The sequence below is a fragment of the Rhinolophus ferrumequinum genome, chromosome 10 (assembly GCF_004115265.2).
Source record: "Rhinolophus ferrumequinum isolate MPI-CBG mRhiFer1 chromosome 10, mRhiFer1_v1.p, whole genome shotgun sequence".
In the NCBI taxonomy this organism is placed as follows: Eukaryota; Metazoa; Chordata; class Mammalia; order Chiroptera; family Rhinolophidae; genus Rhinolophus; species Rhinolophus ferrumequinum.
The window spans coordinates 90,615,580-90,623,183 of NC_046293.1; positions in this window are offsets into that span (position 1 = coordinate 90,615,580).

Consider the following 7,604-nt stretch of genomic DNA (forward strand, 5'->3'; position numbering starts at 1 on the left):
TAAATGTTTTTGATCCTTTTATTTATGCTTATGAATTTAAAGTGTAACACTAGAAATCAATAACAATAACCATATGCAAAATAATACCCTGGAATAAAGTAATTGGTTTTGCCAAACTTGCAATGACGAAGAGTTCTTGGCCTTCTATGATGCGTAAATATGGTAAATTTGTTACCGGTACATAAAATTTCTTATACCTTGTATTTGTTCTTGTGTTTTGTAATTATTTGTTACATAAAATTTCTTGTACCATAATATGTTTTTTAAAATGCTAAAATTCCCTTATAATACAAAAAACAAGTACTTAAATGTAAACAAATAAAATTTGAATTAAAAAATTAAAACGAAAGATCTTTTCCCCTGAAAGTTTGGGCCAAAAACTTGGGTGTGCGTTATATACAGGAGTGCATTATACATGGCAAAATACAGTGTGTAAGCAGAAACCTGGGGAATTCGTGTGGGAGTAGATTCCACGAGAGGTAGACCAAGGAGGGTGGAATATAAGACTACATCAGTCTAAATTAATTTATATATGTGCCCTTACCAGAGATTCCAGTTTCATATTTTAAATTATGCAGATGGAGGTGGCTCTAAGATCAGACTTACTTAGTTGATTGACATTTGTACTCAATAGTGCCCTCTGCTTAATGAAAATGAAATACCATAGTTTCCATGGTCTGATGTACAGAAAGGAATCCAAAGACTTAGGAAGATAAGAATGTTGATGTGGCTTAATCGTGTTTCCCCAGAAATAAGACCTAGCCAGACAATCAGCTCAAATGTGTATTTTGGAGCAAAAACTAATATAAGACCTGTATTGTATTATATTATATTATATTATATTATATTATATTATATTATATTATATTATATTATATTATATTATATTATATCATATCATATTATATCATATTATATTATATTATATTATATTATATTATATTATATTATATTATTATACTATACTACACTATACCACATTATATTATATAAAACCCGGTCTTATATTATAGTAAAGTAAGACCGGGTCTTATATATTAATTTTTGCTCCAAAAGCCACATTAGAGCTGATTGTCCGCCTAGGTCTTATTTTCGGGGAAACACGGTATCATGGATGTATCATATTATCATGTAATGTGCAACACCCATCCCGCAACCAATCTTCTGAGAAGGCTCAGCAGACACCTCCTTTCAATGATTTTGAGAAATAAATAAGTGAAGGAGTACTTGCATCCTTTAGAAGCTCTGTAGTTGCCTCTTTAATAGACTAGATATGACTATAGAGGATGCTACTCTGATTTCAGTGGGGTTAATGGAATTCCAGAGTACTAGAGGCCAAGAGGCAGCACGTAAGGGCTAAGACGAGGTGACACATTTACTCTAAAGGGCAGCAGGAATAAAAGTAATCAGAATGCTTTGACCCACTAAAATCTCAAGTGGTGGTTAATTGATCACGTAGAAATAAAAGAAATACCCTCCTAAAATATTGCTGGATATATGCCAGGAGTCAACAAAGTATGACCCATGAGCCAAATCCAGCTCTCTACCTATTTTTGTAAATAAAGTTTTATTGGAACACAGCCACACCCATTCAGTTACATATTGTCTATGGCTATAGAGTAGAGTAGTTGTAACAGAGACTATTTAGCCTCAAAGCCTAAACTATTTACTATCTGGCCCTTTACAGAAAAGTTTGCCAGGCTTGATCTATATAACTGAAAAAACTTCTAGGTCTGTTAGTTAAAGATCCAGTTTGAGTCACTGCAATGGAGAGTCGTGACCTCTCACCCAGTTTCCAGTCCTACACCAATTTACAGATCCAGAGTCCCTTGGTTGAAGAGAATGGACTCTGCAGCATTGCCCCAAGTATATACAATAAATTTTCCACTTACTGGAGTGACTGGGCACTGAAGAAAAGGGTATACCCAGACTAGTAATCCCTAAGGATCCTGAATACCACTGTGTCTCACCAGGTAAAGGAGGGCTTATGGTGCTCACGTGATTAAATACCTCACAGAATTGTGTCTAATCAAGGAACTAATTTTACAGCAAAGGAAGTGTAGCAGTAGTCTCATGCCCACAGAATCTTACCACAATACCTCATCACCCTGAAGCAGACAGCTGAATTGAAAGGTGGAATGGCTTACTGAAAGCTCAGTTACACTACCAATTGTGGCACAGCACCCTAAAAGGATGGGGTCTGTATTACAGATTAAAATATATGCTTTGAATCAGAAACCATTATATGGTGCTGCTCCCACATAATCCGAATATATGTATCTGGAAATCAAAGGATGGAAGTGAGAGAAGTTCCTCTCACTATTATACCTAAAAAAAAATTAGCATATTTTTTGCTTCCCATTTTTTGAGCTTTTCTGGTTTTGAGGTCTTAGTTTCCAATGGGAAAATGCTTCCATCAAAGGATGTAACAATGGTTCAATTGATGTGGAAGATGAAAGTGCCATTTGGCTATTTTGGGATCCTCATGCCACTGAACCCACAGGCAGAAAACAGAGTTACTGGCTGAAGTGATTGACAACAATTACCAATGGAAAACTGGATTGCTGCTACACAATGGGGGACAACGAGGACTGTATCTGGAACCCAGCAAACTTCCATGCCCATAATAAAAGTCAACTAAAAACTACAGCAAACAAACAAAAGAAAAAGTCAAGACTCATGAGGATTCAGACCCTTCAGAAATCATGGTTTGGGTTATCCCACCAGGATAAAAACCCCAACTACTTAAGTTTCTGCCTGAGGACAAAGGAAAAATTGAATGGAAAGTAGAAAAGGAAGACAGATATCAACTATGGCTTTGTGTTAGCTCTGCATATTTTCTTTTTGTGTATATTTTTATTTGTATATAGTAATTATTTTCTTCTCTCTTCCTCCCCTTATTATTTTATATACAAGTTGTTAAAGGTTAACCATTAGGTAACAAAATTTTCAATGGGACTGTGACTAAATTTAGAAGTACTGAATATAGGCAACAAGGGGTATAATATTTGTTGGGACCATCTCCATTTAGGAGACAGTATGAGCAATTCTTCCTTGTACAAAGGACAGCTATGACTCGTTAGTAGAAACAGAGTTGTTTCATGATTGTTTGGTAATTTAATTGTGTGTTGGAGGGCACATATGGAAGCTGAGTGCCCAAAAGTGTAGAACGTGCCAGTTATTAATTTATTGCCTGTCATCTCCAAAGTCACTCTTTTTTGCCCTGCTTTGTAATACTAGGGCTGGATCCTGTAAATGTTTCCCCTTTGTAAGATGGCTTGATTCCAGGATTTATCAATAGATAAAATAAGTAATACTAGAAGGACACTAGTAAGCATAGTATAAAGATGGAAATTCTTTCCAACGTGGTATTTCTTGGTGCAGCAGCCAGTGCTTTGGTATGGAAGAGGCTTGGTAGCATTCACCTAACAGCCCAATGGACTGGCTTCACCTGAATCCTCTGGTAAATTACTCTGCTTCTACAGATTAGCTCTGACCCAAGTTTGCCATCCTCTGGCAAGTATTTTTATTCCCCGCAAACTACTTGCTCCTGTGGCAGCCACACCATTCTTTCCTTATTGACTCACCCTCAGTGTTGGAGGTAGATGCTGCTTTCTGCAATTCCTACTTCCTGATCACTTACAGAACTCGTTTTACCCTTTCAAATAGTTAACCACCTTTGACTAGTTAACCAGTCTTTGTACTGAAAGCTCCCTGTTCAAATTACTGGTGTGGTTTCTGTCCCTGATTAAAACCTGACCAGTATACCACTTCAGGGCCCTTGTCCTTCCCTCTACCTGGAACAGTCTTCATCTAGATAACTAAATGCTCAAACATACCTGTTGACTGTCTGCAGTCACTGTTCAAACTGTCCTTTCTTTGTTGTTAAACTGAAGCTTCTGATGCAGCCTTCACTTATTCTTTAAAAGAAGATGGCACAGATCCAATCTTTGGGCATTATTTCCCTCAATGAGGAAAAGGCCAGAGAAAGTGGATATGAAAAGCTTACTATGACTTCTGATCAAGATGGAAGACTAGGTAAACACTGTGGTCACCTCCTTCCACAGCCATATCAAACGTACAACTAAATTATAGGACAAATATCCAGGAGAACCATCTTAAGATTAGCTGAACAGAACTCCTATAACTAAAGATATAAAGAAAAAGCCACATCAAGACTGGTAGGAGGGGCAGAGACATTATACAAGCTGGTCCACACCAATGTGTGGCAGTTCAGAATAAGAAGGGATATCTCAGCTACAGAGGTTACCCCCTGAGGAGCCAGGGCTCCCAGCCCCACACAGGCCCCCCCCAATTCAGAGCACCAATGATGGAAAGAGGATTCCCCACAATATCGGGGTGTGAAAATCAATGGGTATTTTGTCCAGGTGAGACAGAGGGCTGCTAAAAACCTGGACATTCATTTAAAGGGCCCACACATAGACTCACTCGCTCCAGGGAAGTGACAGCTGCTCGAAGGGTGACAAAAACATATGGGGAGGAACTGAATTGTGGCTTCAGGAAAAGGGCTGGTGGGAGCTAAAATGCTGGCAGGAATCATTGTTCCCATGATGAGACCTCCAACCACACTCCCTGCAGATGCAGGCAGGTACCAAATCTGAATCTACATTAACCTGGCAAATACCACTTGCCAGACCCTGGTGACTCCCTGAGACCCCACCTCACCCAACTCACATCCCATTTATTTCATTGGCTGCTTCTCATGGGAAGCCAGGCTTGGCCCATTCTGCATACTTTCTTAAAAACTCTCAAAGGTCTACAAGCCCCAGTCAGGCAGCAGATAGTCTTGGCATGCCCTGTGCTTCTTGATGAGTGGCCTGAGGCTGGGCCTTGGTTCATAGCATAGCCTCTTCCAGAGGCCTCTGGGCCCTGCACAGGCACCTCCTACCAAAAATCATTTTGTAGCTCCTACAAGGTGGCCCCAGGCTGGGTACAGGCAGTGGCTGACCTTGGCTTGCACTGCACCCCTCCTAAGAGATCCCAGAACAAATACACCCAGTGGCTGACTATACAACACACCAGAGCACCACCCAATTATCTCCACAAAAGGTACAAAAGGTGGTCTTGGCAGGCACCAGAACCCTTCTGAGGTGAATCCCGCTCCGTGGGGTAAGTCTCTGCACAGCAGTTCATCTGCTGTGGCCATGGTCAATCCTCACACCTGGTAAGCCTGAAGGTCAACCCCACCCACTGACATGCCAACAGCAATCAAGACTCAACTTCAACAGGAGGGCATACAAAAGGAACACTCCTAGAGAACCTGACTCAGGTGACCAGAGAGACTGCACCACTGGGACCTGCAGGACACCTACTACATAAGGCCACCCTGCCAGGACTGGGAGGAGATCTACCTAGTACATAGAAACAAACACAGAGAGGCAGTGCAAATAAGGAGACAAAGAAACATGTGCTAAGTGAAAGAACACAACAAAACTCCAGACAAGAAGTAAACAAAATAGAGGCAAGCAATCTACAAGATCCAGAGCTCAAAATACTGCTTATAAGGATGCTCAATGACTTAGGGGAAGAATAGACAAACTCAGTAAGAACTTCAACAAAGAATTAGTAGACACACACACAAAAAAATCGAAAACATATAAAAACCTGCCAGAAATGAAGAATACAATAACTTAAATGAAAAATACACAAGAAAGAATCAACAGCAGGTTAAGTGAAGCAGAGGGTTAAATCAGTGACTTGGAAGACAAAACAGTAGAAAACATCCATTCAGAAAAGGAAAAAGAAAAAAAAATTTTAAAAGAAGATAGTTTAAGGACCTCTGGGACGACATCAAGCATACCAACATTTGCATCATAGGGGTACCTGAAGCTTAATGAACTCAGAAACACAATCAAATAACAACATGAACATTTTACCAAAGAGGTTGAAATTTTAAAAAAAGAACCAAATAGAATTTCTGGAGATTAAGAACTCAGTAGAAGAAATGAAGAATGAAATACCCAGCTTAGGTAATAGAGCTGACCAGATGGAGGAAAGAATCAGTGACATCGAAAATAGAAACCTGGAAATGACACAGATGGAAGAAGAAAGAGAGGCTTGAGACTTAAAAGAGAACTTTCTGACTCCATCAGAAAGAGCAATATAAGAATAATGGGCATGCCAGAAGGAGAAGAAAGAGAGAAGGGAACAGAGTATATTCAAACAAATAGTTGGTGAGAACTTCCCAAACTTGTGGAAAGAACTAGATCCTCATATCCAAGAAGCAAATAGAACACCTAATTACCTAAACCCCAACAGGCCTTCTCCAAAGCACATTGTATTGAAGCCGTCTAAAATCAACGACAAAGAAAGAATCCTCAAGGCAGCCAGGGAAAAGAAGACGGTAACCTACAAAGGAAACCCCATTAGATTATCATCATATTCTCAGCAGAAACTCTACAAGCCAGGAGGGAGTGGAACGAAATATTCAAACTATTGAAAGAGAGAAATTATGAGCCAAGAATAATATACCCAGCATTATACTTCATATTCCTCCTTTAGATATGAAGGAGGAATAAAGATCTTTCCAGACATACAGACGCTGAGGGAATTTTCTAATACATGACCTGCACTACAAAAAATACTAAAGGAGAACACATGCCATCTGACCTCAGGGACTTTGCACATGCTGGAAATGCTTCCCCTCTTTTCTTTGTCATCTCTGCTGAAATATCACTTCTTTGGAGAAGCCTTTCCTATTCTCCCCACTTAGCACTACTCCTTTTTACACAGTCTCCTAAATTCTTTACATGTCTCATTCTTTGTAATTTGCAGTTTTTAATTACACATTTACTTGGGTGATTTAAAAAAAAAAGAAAGAAAGAAAAGAAATACTAAAGGAGGCTATTTGACCACCATCAACAGGGACAATTTGTGGCACCCAAAACATAAAAAGGGGGAGAGTGAAGGCCTGAACCAGAATGTGGGAATGGAGAAAGTAAGCGTGCTGAAGAAAATGGAATATTCTAAATATCAAACTTTTTTTTACATAAACTTAAGGGTAACCACTCAAAAAAAAATCCAGAACTGAAATATATACTGTAATAAAAGAAGAGACAGAGGGAAAAATCATAGAATATCACCACACAGAAATAATAGACAACAACAAAAAGGCAAAGAAACAATGGAGACACAGTCTTCTAAAGATAGAATGAAAACCAAAGATAAAATGATAGGAAATGCTCACATATCAGTAATCATCCTAAATGTAAATGGGCTGAACTCACCAATAAAAAGGCACAGAGTAGCAAATTGGATCAAAAAATTAAACCCAACCATATGCTGCTGTCTCCAAGAGACACATCTCAGCTACAAGGACAAGCATAGACTCAAAGTGAAAGGGGAGAAATTGACACTCCAAGCAAATGGTATCCAGAGAAAATCAGGTGTAGCTATACTGGTATCAGATGACACAGACTTCAGGGTGAAACAGATAACAAGAGACAAAGATGGACATTTCATAATGGTAAAGGGGACTATACAACAAGAAGACATAACAGTCATCAATATTTATGCCTCCAATTAGGGAGCACTCAAATGTACCAAGCAACCACTAACAGAACTAAAGGGAGAAATTGACCAAA